The sequence below is a fragment of the Triticum dicoccoides genome, chromosome 1B, assembly GCF_002162155.2.
Source record: "Triticum dicoccoides isolate Atlit2015 ecotype Zavitan chromosome 1B, WEW_v2.0, whole genome shotgun sequence".
In the NCBI taxonomy this organism is placed as follows: domain Eukaryota; kingdom Viridiplantae; phylum Streptophyta; class Magnoliopsida; order Poales; family Poaceae; genus Triticum; species Triticum dicoccoides.
The window spans coordinates 51,145,054-51,163,207 of record NC_041381.1 but is presented as its reverse complement, the minus strand read 5'-3'; positions in this window follow the sequence as shown (position 1 = coordinate 51,163,207).

The window sequence follows — 18,154 nt, the reverse complement described above, 5'->3', positions numbered from 1 at the left end:
CCCGCACCTCCCTCCTCGACCCCGGCCGCCCTGCGTGGACGTCGCCCCGGCCAGCCCATGCCCTAGCCTGGCCGGCCCCTTGCTGGTCCGACCGGCCGGCCCCCTCTGCGCCGCCTGGCCGGCCCCCTCTGCTCCAGCAACCGGCCCCTGCCGCTGTGGTGGTCATCCCCTTTCCGACCGGCCGGCCCCCCTGTCCGGTGGTCATCCCCTCATCCGTAGGTAAGAAAAAAATTGTTTTTACCTTTTTTGTGTATTAATGTTGTAGATGAATGCATATGTATAGTATTAGATGAATAGATAGATGGATATTAGATAGATAAATAGATAGATGTTAGATGAATGAATATTTGTGTAGTTTTACTATTTTTTAGATACATACTCAATATTATAGATATATGTATTGTGAAGATGAGATGGGAGGGAAGAGTACACTTTTTGTGAAGATAGATAGACGAAAGTTAAAATATGGATATGATGAGTGCTTACTTCATCATGTTGATCTTGCTAAAAAAAGTTTGTGATATGATGTGATGTGTGATGATGCTTTATATGTGATGTGATGACATAATTTTTTTCATTTGGTAGAATTTAGAGGATTTCTGGTGTTGCCTGCGGTGGAGTGATCGTTGACGTTGGAGCTCTTGGTCTTCGATTGTCCCTTCGCTGATCGACTACATCATCTACATCCGAGGGTGAGCTACAAATCCATCACCTCATACGTTCTTTTAATCATGTCACTAGATTGAATTTTCACATCAAGTCGCGTAACCTAGGTCTCCCATCCGAAAGGGTTGCATCGATAAATATGCATTCAATTGCATATGTATCACCGCAGCTCTTTCGGATTGTCCAGCGCTTTCCACGGACAGCCCGAGGATGTGTGGATTGGGTACGTTATTCATGCTCTACCCCGTTCCGAGACAGGATTTTGGCGGCACCTCCCTGTTGTTCTCCGGATGCACATTCTCTCGGCATTTTGCCGAGACGTGTATTTGGAGAACAGCGGGGAGGTGCTGCCGAAATTTTGTCTCGGAATGGGGTAGAGCATGGACCGTACTCAATCTACACATTCTCGGGTGGGATTAGGACCCATCTTTACCTATTAGAGATGTAGGTGGATTAAATGTTGTTTCTCGTCAACCTTGTAAAAAATAAAATATTGATGTGGGTAATTTAAATGAATCCTTAATTTTGTTGTGTGGCTTCCAATAAAGCGGAGATGGCAGATAATCAGTGGATGTATAGTGGGTTTTTCCGTCGGAATCAAGTAATAACAGACTGGGTCGAGAAAACTGATGTGTTTTTGAAAGACATATTCCGTAGTCCAATGAGGATGGTGATAGAATGTCCGTGTGCCAGAAGTAAGAGACGCATCTGCAGAGATAAGAGTGAGATGACTAAGCACCTTCGCACGCATGGATTTATGCCCAACTTTAATATGCCGATAAACTTTGCCCAGCGGGACCGTGGTAGAGAGGATGTGATACGACAACGCGTTGCTGGTTATGAGGACGATGGGGTTAGAGACATGCTAGATGATGTCTTTGCTGCACAGCCGACACCTCCATCACATTCAGCGAATGTACCGGAGGAGCCGGAGGAAACCGCAAAGGCCTTCCTGGAAATCTTGGCCTCCACAAAGAAACCTCTCTATGAGGGTGCCAAGCTGTCTGTGCTGGATGCCATCTCGCAACTGATGGCAGTCAAGGCTGAGTACGGTTGTAGCCGAGGTTGCTTCGAAGAATTTCTGGGAGTATGGGCTAACAGCCTGCCTGAGGGCCATGAACTGCCGAAAACCATGTACGGTACGAAGAAAGTCATGAAGGCGCTCTCCATGGACTATGAGAAAATACATGTTTGTCCAAAGAATTGCCTTTTGTTTAGGCATGAGTATGCGGATGACAAGTACCGTAGGAAGTGCGGTTCCTCTCAGTATATTGAGGTGGTCGATAAGCATGGTCAGAAGCAGCAGCTAAAAATCCCTGTGAAGGTTCTTCGGTATCTTGATTTTTTAAAAAGACTGCAGCGCCTTTTCATCACCGAGGAGTCTGCCAAAATGATGAAGTGGCACAAGGAAGGGAAAAGGTACAATCCAAAAAAAATTGTACATCCATCAGGAGGTGAAGCATGGAAGTCATTCGATATAGAGTACCCGGAGGAAGCAACCGAGGCTGGGAATGTCCGAATTGCTATAACAGGTGATGGGTTCAATCCATATGGTATGTCGTCTAATCCATACAGCTGTTGGCCCATATTTGTTATTCCGCTCAATCTCCCTCCCGGCGCCATAATGTAACGCAAGACCATGTTCCTGTCGCTTATAATTGTTGGGGAACGTAGCAGAAATTCAAAATTTTCCTACATGTCACCAAGATCTATCTATGGAGAGACCAGCAACGAGTAGAAAGAGAGTGCATCTACATACCCTTGTAGATCGCTAAGCGGAAGCGTTCAAGTGAACGGGGTTGATGGAGTCGTACTCGTCATGATTCAAATCACCGATGATCCTAGTGCCGAACGGACGGCACCTCCGCGTTCAACACACGTACAGCCCGGTGACGTCTCCCACGCCTTGATCCAGCAAGGAGAGAGGGAGAGGTTGAGGAAGACTCCATCCAACAGCAGCACAACGGCGTGGTGGTGGTGGAGGAGCGTGGCAATCCAGCAGGGCTTCGCCAAGCACCATGGGAGAGGAGGAGTAGGAAGAGAGGTAGGGCTGTGCCAGAACTTTGTGTATAGCTCCCATGCGCTTCCCCACTATATATAGGGGTGGAGGGGCTGGTTTCTTGCCCTCCAAGTCCATTGGGGCGTTGGCCAAGGTGGGAGGAAAGAAATCTCATTATTTCCTTCCCCACGGATTGTTATCCCCCCTTTTTAGGGATCTTGATCTTATCCCTTCGGGATATGATCTTATTCCTTCTAAGGGGGGATCTTGGTGCGCCTTGACCAGGGGTGTGGGGCCTTGCCCCCACTACCCACGTCCATGTGGGTCCCCCCATGCAGGTGGGCCCCACTCCGGAACCTTCTAGAACCTTCCCGGTACAATACCGAAAAATCCCGAACATTTTCCGATGGCCAAAATAGGACTTCCCATATATAAATCTTTACCTCCGGACCATTCCGGAACTCCTCGTGACGTTCGGGATCTCATCCGGGACTCCGAACAACATTCGGTAACCACATACAAACTTCCTTTATAACCCTAGCGTCATCGAACCTTAAGTGTGTAGACCCTACGGGTTCGGGAGACATGTAGACATGACCGAGACGTTCTCCGGTCAATAACCAACAGCGGGATCTGGATACCCATGATGGCTCCCACATGTTCCACGATGATCTCATCGGATGAACCACGATGTCAAGGACTTAATCAATCCCGTATTCAATTCCCTTTGTCTATTGGTATGTTACTTGCCCGAGATTCGATCGTCGGTATCCAATACCTTGTTCAATCTCGTTACCGGCAAGTCACTTTACTCGTTCCATAACACATCATCCCGTGATCAACTCCTTGGTCACATTGCGCATATGATGATGTCCTACCGAGTGGGCCCAGAGATACCTCTCCGTTTACACGGAGTGACAAATCCCAGTCTCGATCCGCATAAAACAATAGATACTTTCGGAGATACCTGTAGTGCACCTTTATAGTCACCCAGTTACGTTGTGACGTTTGATACACCCAAAGCACTCCTACGGTATCCAGGAGTTACACGCTCTCATGGTCGAAGGAAGAGATACTTGACATTGGCAAAGCTCTAGCAAATGAACTACACGATCTTTTGTGCTAGTCTTAGGATTGGGTCTTGTCCATCACATCATTCTCCTAATGATGTGATCCCGTTATCAACAACATCCAATGTCCATAGCCAGGAAACCATGACTATCTGTTGATCACAAGAGCTAGTCAACTAGAGGCTCACTAGGGACATATTGTGGTCTATGTATTCACACGTGTATTACGATTTCCGGATAATACAGTTATAGCATGAATAAAAGACAATTATCATGAACAAGGAAATATAATAATAATACTTTTATTATTGCCTCTAGGGCATATTTCCAACAATAATTCCGGGGCCTGAATATCCGGGGAAGAATTTGAGTGTGTTTATGCAGCCGTTGGTGGATGATTTGCACAATTCTTGGTACTTCCCGAGGTTGACATACGACCGACATCTGCAGAAAAATTTCTTGATGAAAGTTTGGCTACAATATTGCATGCATGACTTTCCCGGTTATGCCCTGTTCTGCGGATGGTGTACAGGTGGAAAGATGCCTTGCCCAGTGTGCATGCAGGCCTTGATTTTCATTCGGCTGAAGAAGGGTGGCAAGTATGTTGCATTTGACCTGCATCGACAGTTCCTCCCTCCAGACCATCCTGATAGGGAAGACAAGAAGAACTTCACAAAAGGCAATGTTATCCATGAAGTAAACGAGATTCCAACATTTTCTGGTGCGGATGTGCTTGCTCAGCTAAAAGCTCTTAAGCCTGCCGGTGAAGGGAAAGGCAAAGGCAAAGGCAAAGGCAAAGGAAAAGCCATAGGCAAAGACGAGGGCGAGGGCAAAGGAAAAGGTAAAGGGAAAAAAACTTGAAGGATATGGTGAGACGCACAACTGGACTCACATTACCCCCTTCACGCAGCTTCCCTATTTTAAGGACCTCAAACTTCCATACAACATAAACGTGATGCACACCGAACAGAATGACGTAGAGTTCCTTTTTCGCACGATCCTCAACATTCCTGATAAGACAAAGGATAATGTTAATGCTAGAGTTGATCAACATAATATTTGTGATAGACCACGTCTACACATGCAGCCTCCCACAGGCAGTCGAAAACCTTGGTTCAAGCCAGATGCTGACTTCGTACTTAAAAAGGATCATAAGACGGAGGCATTCAAGTGGCTGAAACACGTCATGAAGTTCACTGATGGTTATGCGTCGAATATAAGTAAGGGGGTCAATCTTTCAATGGGCAGAGTGACCGGGCTCAAGAGTCATGACTATCATATATGGATTGAGCGGATTATGCCGGTGATGGTTCGGGGCTATGTTCCCGAGCGTGTTTGGCGTGTGCTTGCGGAGTTAAGCCATTTCTTCCGCACGCTTTGTGCTAAAGAAGTATGTCCTGAGAAGATAAAAGAAATGCATAAGAATGCGCCGGAGTTGATATGCAAGCTAGAGAAGATCTTCCCGCCAGGCTTCTTTACTCCGATGACACATCTCATTTTGCACCTCCCGAACGAGGAATTGTTGGGGGGGCCTGTGCAGAATCGTTGGCAGTACGGCCCTGAGAGACGGAACAAGCATTTGAGACAGAAATGTGGAAACAAAGCTAAGATTGAAGCTTCCATAGCTGAGGCAGTTATCCTAGAGGAGGTGGCAGACCTCAGGACAGCCTACTATCCGGACCATGTTCCCACGTTGCACAATAAGGTGTCTCGATACAATACAGAAGAACCCAAGTATAAACCCAAGTTGCCTCTATTCATCGGGCAAGGTGGTAGGGCTGGATGCTCGAAACCTTATGTCATGCCACGAGATGAGTGGGAGGATGTCATGTTCTATATCTTGCACAACATCAAGGAAGTTGAGGATGAGTGGATGAGGTAATACCTTTGCACCATTCTTTCAGTCAATTCGTTATGTTCACTTTGCCTAGTTCTTATACCGCTTTTCTTATTGTAGTCGATTCGTTGAAGAAGAATGGACGGGAGTGCTGCCTCCTACTGAAGCGGAGGCACTTGCTCTTCTCCGAAAGGGTGCTGATGGAAGGAAAAATTTTGTTGCGTGGTTCATGGAGAAAGTAATTTTTCACACTTTCAATTAAACTCATGCACCCTATAATTTCAATTAAACTCATGCACCCTATAATTTCAATTAAACTTGTAGGGAAATGATCCGACCGAATCAATGGATGAAAAATTGAGATGGGTTTCCATGGGTTTTGACCCTGTCGTCATGACATGCGAAAAGTATGATGTGAATGGGTATCACTTCCATAGAGAGGAGCACTAGAACAGTCGGCCTGATCCCAAAACCATAAATACCGGAGTCTTCACTGAAGGAGATAATAACGTAGATTACTACGGAAGGGTAGGAAAAATATACGAGCTTACATTCAAACTTGGCCGCGAACACCTAAGTCTCACCGTGTTCAAATTCCGATGGTTCGACCCCAAAATGGGTCTGAGACATACGCCTTCTGTTGGTTTAGTTGAAGTTAAACCATCAACCGTCTATGCCGGAGCTGATCTCTTTATCGCCGCTACCCAGGCCACACAAGTATATTATCTGCCTTACCCATGCCAGAAAGAGTACCTAAAGGGTTGGGAAGTTGTGTTCAAGGTGTCGCCGCATGGTAAGCTACCGGACCCGAACGATGATGATTACTACAACATAAACCCCATGACATATGAGGGAGTGTTCTATCAAGAGGGACATGATGACATGGTCCAAAATAACAAGGATGATGACTTGGGTTATGTTGACCTGGACCCAAACGACGATGACGCACGGATTGATGGTGAGGCAGTTGTGAATCAAAGAGACATAATTATGCTTGAAAAGTTAAATGAAGACGCTGATGATGAGGAAGAGCCTCCACCTCGTCCGACAACGAAGAAGATATCCGTGATAGTGATGATGAGACCGCTCCACAAATAGATTACAATAGTGATGATTCATATGGGTTCTAGAAAATGTAAGTTCTTTTAATGATCATTACAATAGTATGCTTATTGTGCTCTTCGGGTATTAATGTTTTTCCTGTATGCTTGTTTAATTGATATCTTACTAATTGTTTATTCTCTTCTCAATGCAGGTTTGCTAATCATGGGCAAGTCCAGCGGCGCCAGTTTCCTCAGTAAATTTAAAGGACTTACTCGGAGTGGACGAGCCCACAAGGTTCCCTCCCGAATACGCGAGGATGACACCTCACAGGGAGGTGGAGGGGTCGGGGGAGGAGATCCTAGAGGAGGAGGCGGTGGGGGGAGAGCCCCTAGAGGAGGAGGAGGTGGGGGGAGAGCCAGCCGGGGCAAAAAACTCCGGGCCGTGTCCGAAATAGGAGGGTCTTCATCGATGCCCTCCCATATAGAGGCACCTTCTGAGTCTGAGGAGGAGGAGTATGTTCCTGATGGCGAGGAGGAGGAGGCCGAGGAGGAGGGTGAGGAGGAGGAGGCCGATGAGGAGGGTGAGGAGGAGGGCGAGGAGGGTGGAGGGGAGGTTGATCCCGAGTTGTGGGGTGACTTGCCACCGGGTGCTCCGCAGGGGTGGCTGCGTGGTAATGCCGGACTACCTACACCACCTTCTATCGAGGAGCACAAGTGGCTCACTGAACCTGTGGGGACAGAGTAAGTGCCTCTCAATCATATTTTCAGTACATGACAATATTTTCTTATTGTACACATGGCAATCATTTGATTCTTTTGCAGAAACTGGATCCTTCGCGGAAAGGGCCGTAAACCGAACGGCCTTATCACTGTCTTGTTGAAGCAGTTTTGGCCTGGCCTATTCTGCCCGCGGCTAGACAGGGACCCGCAGCTGTGGGTTTTGGCCACGAGCTGGGCCCACTACGAGGCTTGCAGCAACGCGGAGTACGGGACGGCCCCTAAGGCCGTGATCACCATATTTTGGGTAATTTCTCTTCTGAATCACTTGTCTTCAGTTTCGTTCATAGTTTATCATTGAATCACTCAACTCATGCCTTGTTTGCTTCTGGTTTATGCAGCAACTCTATAGAGTTCTTGACGAGCACAAGGCCAGAGCCGACGTGGTCTTACTTGCGGCTGCGAAGAAGAAAGCTCGTCAGTTGCAGTACGAGGTGCGCTGGGTTGCCGTCTCGCAGTACTACCACATCTACCTGCACCAAAAGATGACCAAAACTCAAGCGCAGAAGCAAAAACTTACCTTGAATAGGGAGCAGTTCATGATGGTAACTATTACTGACTTTTCATTGTTTCAAGCAGTCAACTCTATGTTTCGTGCTCACATGTCATGCTTCCAAAATTTGCATAGGTTGTTCCTCGTTGGTGCTATGGAAGGCATGACGGATGGGCGAGTTTGGTGGATAGGTGGCTCGGCGCCGATGCAGAGTTTGCTGCCAAGAGCATCAAGGGCCGGGCTAACCGTGGAGCCGACGGGACACACGGCCAAGGAAACAGGAACCACTGTAGCTTCAAGGCCATGAAGGTATATCTATGTGCGTGATGCATTTTTGTTCTTCTTTACCGTCATGTTCTTATGTATGGCTAACTTCTATTTGACGTTGTAGGAGGACTAGTTGAAGAGGCCGCTCTCAGACATGGAGTCGTGGAAGCTGGCCCGCGAGCGGAGTCATCGCAAGGAGGGCGAGAGCCAGTACTACGGCAAGACCGAGGAGCACCTGGGGCCTTACATTCATCACTATCAGGAGTTGCATCTGGATGTTCCTGTTGTTGGGGTCGCCCAGTCTCAGATCGACGACACGGCGGTGGTGGCCATCCAAGGGAATAAGAATGGCCGGTATCCGTGTTTCGATGGCTTGATCACTCCTTCGATCTCGTACACACAGCTTCGGGCTACCAACCAGAGCCAGTTAGAGAGTACGGGGCATTCACAGACTCCCTTAGCCCGCTAGCATGCTGTAAGTACTTCCTCTTTATCTTTTTCTATCTAGCATTCTCAGTTTATTTTCAGCATTGCTCACTTAGAAACAATCTAAATTATGTAGGCATATAAGGAGTTTGTCGAGCACAAGAATCTCGAGGTGCGGGAGTACTTGAAACGAGTGAAGGCAAACGATGATTACAACCGTTAGATGATGACGGTTAGTTTTGCCCTCTTAAAACCAAGCTAAATTTTTGCACTTTCATTCCTTCTGATCTTCTAGTTTGCTTGTTTAACTAACATTCAGGCTATGTTGGCGTCTTGGAGTAACCGCACGGATCCACCACAAATGGGACCCCCACCACCACCTGCGGGAGAACCCCCACACGTGCCCACGTTTGATGAATGGGTGGCACTAGGCAGTGATGGTCCAGTTAGTACATTTGCCTAACTACTGACAAACTAGTTCTTGTTCATTCAACACTATCATATCATATTTACCGTTAGAATCTTTTCTGAAACATGTAGGGGACCGGTGGCTCGACTCCTGCTCCGTCGACCCCAGTCACTCCGATCTGGCAGAGTGGTGGTGGTCGCGATGGCGGTTTTGGCGGAGGTGGTGGTGGTTTTGGCGGAGGTGGTGGTGGTTTTGGCGGAGGTGGTGGTTTTGGCGGAGGTGGTCTTGCTTGATGATTCCGTGCATGTGGCCATCGTGCCATGCCTTTCATATTCCTACTTCTATGATGTTTCATGTCTTGCACTACTTTTATGTTCATGAACTTGAGTCGGTGATGATCTTTAGATGATGTGATGAACTTGAGTATGTTTAGATGATGATGGTGAACTTGAGTATGTTTAGATGATGAACTGTCATATTTCTGCATAATTTCATATTGTTCTATTTTGAAATGTTGTCAAATGAATTGGAAAAGAGAGAATAGGGAAAAAATAACTATGCCTACGGCAAAGCCGTCGGCATATATAAGCCCAGGAGTTACCAGGGCTCACCACGTGGCATATCTATGCCGACGGCTTTGCCGTAGGCATAGATGGAAATCTATGCCGACGGCAAAGCCGTAGGCATATCTCTGCTGCCACGAGTAACCAGGAGATGGCAAAGCCGTCGGCATAGATACATCTATGCCTACGGCTTTGCCGTAGGCATAGCCCTGCCACCAGGAGTACCACGGGTTGCCACGTGGCAGAGATATGCCGACGGCTTTGCCATCGACATACATCTGCCACATGGCATTGCATGATTCGTCCGCGCTTTTGACAGCGCCGTCCGCGGCCGTCAGACGGAAAACATTGCCGACGGCTATACTATGCCGACGGCTGACGCCAGGCCGTCGGCATAGACCCCTATGCCGACGGCTATACTATGCCAATGGTCTGACAAGACTATGCTGACGTGTCTATGTCGACGGCAGCCGTAGGCATAGATCTATGCCGACGGCTTAGGGGCCTATGCCGACGGCCCATGGCCGTAGGCATAGACCGCGAGTCCGGTAGTGCCTATCGTTTGCACTTATAATGAAATGTCCACTTCTGTACGGCAGCGTATCATCCACTAGTTTAATATCTGTTTGAAATAAATGCCTGCCATGCTCCGTACATGGACACACTTGTAGTAGCAAGTAACAACTGGCCACCTAGTTTGGCTAATTAATGTAAGTCATCTCTTGGTCGATCTAGCTCAACCTATGAGCATCCATGTTCCGTATCTGACCATCTCTTTGAAATCCAACGGTCATAATATGTATACCATAAAAATATATATATCATAAAAAAATGGAAAATGAAAGAGCCAAAGTGATGATAAAATGACTTGTAGCGCAACACTGGGAAAAGTGTCAGCAATATAGATGCCTTACGGATGATGTTGCCGTTACAGGATCCAATTGTCACATGGCCTCACGTTGCTCAAGGTTTGCCCATTCTGCTATGCCAGGGTGCTCGGTGCACTCAAAGGTCTTGTCTCTGTTGTATCTTCGTATCGAAGTAATAAAAGTTCAGCTTGCAGCATTGAGAAGGTTATCAAGTTTTTATTATACATTGCTCATTGCTTAAGTTGTACTCCCTCCGTTCCTAAATATAAGTCTTTTTAGAGACTTCTCTATGAACGACATACGGATGTATATAGACGTAATTTAGAGTGTAGATTCACTCATTTTGCTCCGTATGTATTCTTTTATTGGAATCTCTAGAAAGACTTATATTTAGGAATGAAGGGAGTATATAACAAGACAAAAAAGGTTATACATTATTATTGTACCGAAAGTGGATCTATTCCATGATTTAAATATACTATAACAAGTTGGATACTTGAACGGTCCACAGCTCGGTAAAATGTCTTCGCTACGACCCTAATGGAAAAAGACAATTTGTGATCATCTCTATGTCCACTCAGCGTGCGCACACACAGGAAGAGATACTTTGTTGAAGAGGTTGGTGAGGTGATTTAAAATATATCTAGTGATGTAGAGACATACACACACATGTTTAACTCGGGTGAGGCAACACACGTGGGAACAGAAGTTTCCCCTTGTGACGGTTCAAGCGCTCTCACGCGAAATCTCCGATCGTACCCCATTGTTGGTTGACTCGGGTGAGGCAACACACTTGGGGAATAAGAGTACTTTTTCTTTCGAATCAGCATGGTTTGAAAGAGAAGGGTTTCTAGATCTAATAGTAAGAGAATGGGCTAAAGGTTCAGGAGGGAGAACGAATGTCGAGCATTGGCAAAATAAGACCGACATTTGCGACAATTCTTGCGGGGTTGGGCTAAGCATCTAGGTGGGATTTATAAGGATGAGAAGGAAAGGCTCCTTTTTCTTATTCAATCCCTAGATTTAAAAGCGGAGTCCTCCATATTAGATACCAGAGAACTGGAAACTAAAGAGGAGGCGGAGTTAAAATTGAAAGAACTGCTCCATGAGGAGGAATTGAAGTGTGCTCTGCGTGCTAAAGTTCGCAAAATCGTCCAAGGGGATGATAACACACAATTCTTCCACATGATTGCGAATAGCAAGCACCGAAAGAAGAGAATCTTTTCAGCTTGAGCAAGATGAGGGAACAATTTTAGGGCAGGAGAACCTAAAGGCATATATCACCAATTACTACAAACAGCTGTTTGGGCCTCCTGAGGACAATTTTGTCTCTTTGGATGAGTCGAGGGTTGAGGATGTTCCTCGGCTCGCAGTTGAGGAGAACGATATTTTGACAGCTCTTTTTTCGGAGAAAGAGGTGTTCGAAGCAATTTCTCAAATAAAAAATAATAAAGCTCCAGGACCAAATGGTTTTCCGGCGGAGTTTTATAAGAAGTGCTGGCACATTATTAAGGGGGACTTGCTCTCGATGTTCCAGGACCTTTTCTTGGGACAGTTGCAGTTATTTCACTTGAACTTCGGCACTGTCACGCTTTTACCTAAGAAAATAGAGGCTGTGAAGATTGAGCAATTTAGGCCGATCTGTCTTCTGAATGTTAGCTTCAAAATCTTTACCAAAGTTGGGACTAATAGGCTTACACAGATTGTGCATTCTGTGGTGCAGCCGTCCCAAACTGCTTTCATGCCGGACAGAAACATCCTAGAAGGGTTGTGGTTTTGCATGCAACGTTCCATGAAATCCACATGAAAAAACTTGACAGGGTGGTTTTCAAATTGGATTTTGAGAAAGCGTACGACAAGGTCAAATGGCCTTTTCTTCAGTAGGCTTTGCATATGAAAGGTTTCGATCAGGCCTGGAGAGACCAGGTAGACTCGTTCACGTAAAAAGGGAGAGTTGGAATCAAGGTTAATGATGATATAGGTCCACTACTAGGGAAAACCCTAGTAGTAGCGCGGGTTTTGAGGCTAATAGCAGCGCGGGCTGCCGCTCTACTACTACGGCGCTACATCTAACTGTTAGTAGTAGCGCGGTCCGCACCCGCGCTACTACTGTTGACTATATTAGCAGCGCTTTTCTGGAACGCGCTTCTATTAGTTAGCTGTAGCGGTTTCCTAGCCCCTCGCTACTGCTATATCTTTCATCATATCGCCCCCGCCTCCTACCCCGTTTCGGTTTCAATAAACTGCAATTTCCAGATACTAGGTAGTACTAAATATCAATTTCATAAAACATTATAGGTACCAAGTAGTACTCCCTCTGTTCCAAATTACTCCTCGTGGTTTTAGTTCAAACAACAACGAGTAATTTGGAATGGAGGGAGTTCTAGATGATATCGACAATGATCATCATATGTAGTTCTAGATGATATCGACGACGATCATCATATGTAGTTCTAGATGTATCGACGAGGATCATCATATGTAGTTCTAGATGATATAGCCACACACACATATGTAGTTCTAGATGATATCGAACACGATCATCATCCTCAAGCCTGGGCGGTGGGTGTTCCTGATAGTAATTAGGATGGTCTGTCCAACACGAAGATTCTTGCCATCGAGGAATCTCTTCCACCCAACCGAGTTTAAGTGTGTGCGATCGTCCGTGTCCAAGTGGTAAGTACAGGTTGTGACGGAGCCCCTTGCGGTAATGCGTAGTCCAGCTGAGCCTTCTTCATCAGGATCGATACCATAACTCGTAGATAGGTTTCTTTGCCAATTTCTGAATAAGAAAACATATCAATTAATAAATAGTCTCGCACATACTCTTGCAAATAAGTATATATGGATTATCTACGCTATTAATAGTTCCTTAGATTCTACACTGATAAGCATGTGATCGAACTCTAAACTAAAGCATGACATCAACTAGATTCCACACAACATATCATTGGACTCTACACTAAGCATATCATCGGATAATTTGCATTTGTAAGTATAACATACCATATCATGTCGATCGACCATGGTACTTGTCAGGTGGGTCACGAATGGCACCCTGACAAAGTCAGCACGTGGCGTAATTATGTCCCATAGGTTGCATAGCTCCTCCTCGCTCAGCCTCATTCTTTGAGCTACGATGGCTTCATGAAGTGCGTCCTCATCATCTTCATCGAGTGGGTCCTCATTATCTTCATCATCTTCGTCATCTTCATCATCTTCCACCAGGTTGATATAAATGACAACCAGCTTGGGTCTTTCTTCTCTGAAGGAGAAGCTGATCAACTCACCACCAGCAAGACGCATGCGGGCGAGGAAACGGGCCCATCCATCTCCTCCAATCTGCGACATATTGCGTCCTATCTCGACCTCCATAGTGTACGGCCCCCCAGGAGCCTCAAATATCACAGTGTCTCATGTCAGCTTGTTGAATTTAAACATCACATTGCATGGGACGATCTGTGTAAAAAAAGCAAAATGACACAATGCAGTAATGCCAACACTAAAAAAATAGTTGATACATTTCATATAATTTCTTACCGCCGCATTATGAAATCTCGGCTAGAAGTAGATGCCGAACAGCTTCCCAGTTGCAAGGCTGCTGGTGCACCTTGACTTGCATAGTCGACATTGTGGTGGTGGTGGTAGCGCCATTTTCCTAAAGCAATATGAGCAAAGTGTTGGGGAACATAGTAATTTCAAAAAAATTCCTACGCACACGCAAGATCATGGTGATGCATAGCAACAAGAGGGGAGAGTGTTGTCCATGTACCCTCGTAGACCGAAAGCGGAAGCATTAGCACAAAGCGGTCGATGTAGTCGTACGTCTTCACGGCCCGACCGATCAAGCACCGAAAGCACGACACCTCCGAGTTCTTGCACACGTTCAGCTCGATGACGTCCCTCGAACTCCAATCCAGCCAAGTGTCGAGGGAGAGTTCTATCAGCACAACGGCCTGGTGACGATGATGATGTTCTACTGACGCAGGGCTTTGCCTAAGCACCACTACGATATTATCGAGGTGGAATATGGTGGAGGGGGGAACCGCACACGGCTAATAGATCTCAAGGATCAATTTTTGTTGTGTCTAGAGGTGCCCCCTGCCCCCGTATATAAAGGAGCAAGGGGGAGGGGCGGCCGGCCAGGAGGGGGCGCGCCAGGAGGAGTCCTACCCCCACCGGGAGTAGGACTCCCTCCTTTCCTTGTCCAAGTAGGAGAGGAGGAAGTAAGGGAGAGAGGGGAGGAAGGAAAGGGGGGCGCCGCCCCTCCTCCCTATCCTATTCGGACTACAGGGGGAGGGGGCGCGCGGCCTGCCCTGGCCGCCCCTCCTCTTCTCCACTTTGGGCCCATGAGGCCCATTAACCCCCCGGGGGGTTCCGATAACCCCCCGGTACCCCGGTATATATCCGATAACCCCCGTAACCATTCCGGTGTCCGAATATAGTCGTCCAATATATCAATCTTCATGTATCGACCATTGTGAGATTCCTCGTCATGTCCGTGATCATATCCGGGACTCCAAACTATCTTCGGTACATCAAAACACATGAACTCATAATATGACTGTCATCTAACTTTAAGCGTGCGGACCCTACGAGTTCGAGAACTATGTAGACATGACCGAGACACGTCTCCGATCAATAACCAATAGCGGAACCTGGATGCTCATATTGGCTCCTACATATTCTACGAAGATCTTTATCGATCAAACCGCATAACAACATACGTTGTTCCCTTTTGTCATAGGTATGTTACTTGCCCGAGATTCGATTGTCGGTATCTCAATACCTAGTTCAATCTCGTTACCGGGAAGTCTCTTACTCGTTATGTAATGCATCATTCCGTAACTAACTCATTAGCAACATTGCATGCAAGTCTTATAGTGATGTGCATTACCGAGAGGGCCCAGAGATACCTCTCCGACAATCGGAGTGACAAAACCTAATCTCGAAATACGCCAACTCAACATGTACCTTTGGAGACACCTGTAGAGCTCCTTTATAATCACCCAGTTACGTTGTGACGTTTGGTAGCACACAAAGTGTTCCTCCGGTAAACGGGAGTTGCATAATCTCATAGTTGTAGGAACATGTATAAGTCATGAAGAAAGCAAAAGCAACATACTAAACGATCAAGTGCTAAGCTAATGGAATGGGTCATGTCAATCACATCATTCTCCTAATGATGTGATCCCGTTAATCAAATGACAACTTATGTCTATGGTTAGGAAACACAACCATCTTTGATCAACGAGCTAGTCAAGTAGAGGCATACTAGTGACACTATGTTTGTCTATGTATTCACACATGTATTATGTTTCCGGTTAATACAATTCTAGCATGAATAATAAACATTTATCATGATATAAGGAAATAAATAATAACTTTATTATTGCCTCTAGGGCATATTTCCTTTAGTCTCCCACTTGTACTAGAGTCAATAATCTAGATTACACAGTAATGATTCTAACCCCCATGGAGCCTTGGTGTTGATCATGTTTTGCTCGTGGAAGAGGCTTAGTCAACGGGTATGCAACATTCAGATCCGTATGTATCTTGCAAATCTCTATGTCTCCCACCTGGACTTGGTCCCGGATGGAATTGAAGCGTCTCTTGATGTGCTTGGTCCTCTTGTGAAATCTGGATTCCTTTGCCAAGGCAATTGCACCAGTATTGTCACAGAAGATTTTCATTGGTCCCGATGCACTAGGTATGACACCTAGATCGGATATGAACTCCTTCATCCAGACTCCTTCATTTGCTGCTTCCGAAGCAGCTATATACTCCGCTTCGCATATAAAATATGTAGATCCTGCCACGACGCTTTGTTTAGAACTGCACCAACTGACAGCTCCACCGTTCAATATAAACACGTATCCACTTTCCGATTTAGAATCGTCCGGATCAGTATCAAAGCTTGCATCGACGTAACCATTTAAGACTAGCTCTTTGTCACCTCCATAAATGAGAAACATATCCTTAGTCCTTTTCAGGTATTTCAGGATATTCTTGACCGTTGTCCAGTGATCCACTCCAGGATTACTTTGGTACCTCCCAGCTAAACTTATTGCTAAGCATACATCAGGTCTGGTACACAGCATTGCATACATGATAGAGCCTATGGCTGAAGCATAGGGAACATCTTTCATTTTTTCTCTATCTTCTGCTGTGGTCGGGCATTGAGTCTGACTCAACTTCACACCTTGTAATACAGGCAATAACCCTTTCTTTGCTTTATCCATTTTGAACTTTTTCAAAACTTTATCAAGGTATGTGCTTTGTGAAAGTCCAATTAAGCATCTTGATCTATCTCTATAGATCTTGATGCCTAATATATACACAGCTTCACCGAGGTCTTTCATTGAAAAACTTCTATTCAAGTATCCTTTTATGCAATCCAGAAATTCTATATCATTTACAATTAACAATATGTCGTCCACATATAATATCAGAAATGCTACAGAGCTCCCACTCACTTTCTTGTAAATACAGGCTTCTCCAAAAGTTTGTATAAAACCATATGCTTTGATCACACTATTAAAGCGTTTATTCCAACTCCGAGAGGCTTGCACCAAGCCATAAATGGATCGCTGGAGCTTGCACACTTTTTAGCACCTTTTGGATCGACAAAACCTTCAGGTTGTATCATATACAACTCTTCTTCTTGAAATCCATTCAGGAATGCAGTTTTGACATCCATTTGCCATATTTCATAATCATAAAATGCGACAATTGCTAACATGATTCGGACAGATTTAAGCATCACTACGGGTGAGAAAGTCTCATCGTAGTCAACCCCTTGAACTTGTCGAAAACATTTTGCAACAAGTCGAGCTTTGTAGACTGTAACATTACCCTCAGCGTCAGTCTTCTTCTTGAAGATCCATTTATTCTTGATGGCTTGCCGATCATCGGGCAAGTCAACCAAAGTCCATACTTTGTTCTCATACATGGATCCCATCTCAGATTTTAAGGCCTCAAGCCATTTTGCGGAATCTGGGCTCATCATCGCTTCCTCATAGTTCGTTGGTTCTCCATGGTCAAGTAACATGACCTCCAGTATAGGATTACCGTACCACTCTGGTGCAGATCTTACTCTGGTTGACCTACGAGGTTCGGTAGTAACTTGATCTGAAGTTTCATGATCAATATCATTAGCTTCCTCACTAATTGGTGTAGTTTTCATAGGAATCGGTTTCTGTGATGAACTACTTTCCAATAAGGGAGCAGGTACAGTTACCTCATTAATTTCTACTTTCCTCGCACTCACTTCTTTCGAGAGAAATCCATTCTCTAGAAAGGATCCGAATTTAGCAACAAAAGTCTTGCCTTCAGATCTGTGATAGAAGGTGTACCAACTAGTCTCCTTTGGGTATCTTATGAAGACACATTTCTCTGATTTGGGTTCGAGCTTATCTGGTTGAAGTTTCTTCACATAAACATCGCAACCCCAAACTTTAAGAAACGACAACTTTGGTTTCTTGCCAAACCACAGTTCATAAGGCGTCGTCTCAACGGATTTTGATGGTGCCCTATTTAACGTGAATGCGGCTGTCTCTAAAGCATAACCCCAAAATGATAGCGGTAAATCGGTAAGAGACATCATAGAATGCACCATATCTAGTAAATTATGATTACGGCATTCAGACACACCATTACGTTGTGGTGTTCCGAGTGGCGTGAGTTGTGAAACTATTCCGCATTGTTTCAAATGTAAACCAAACTCATAACTCAA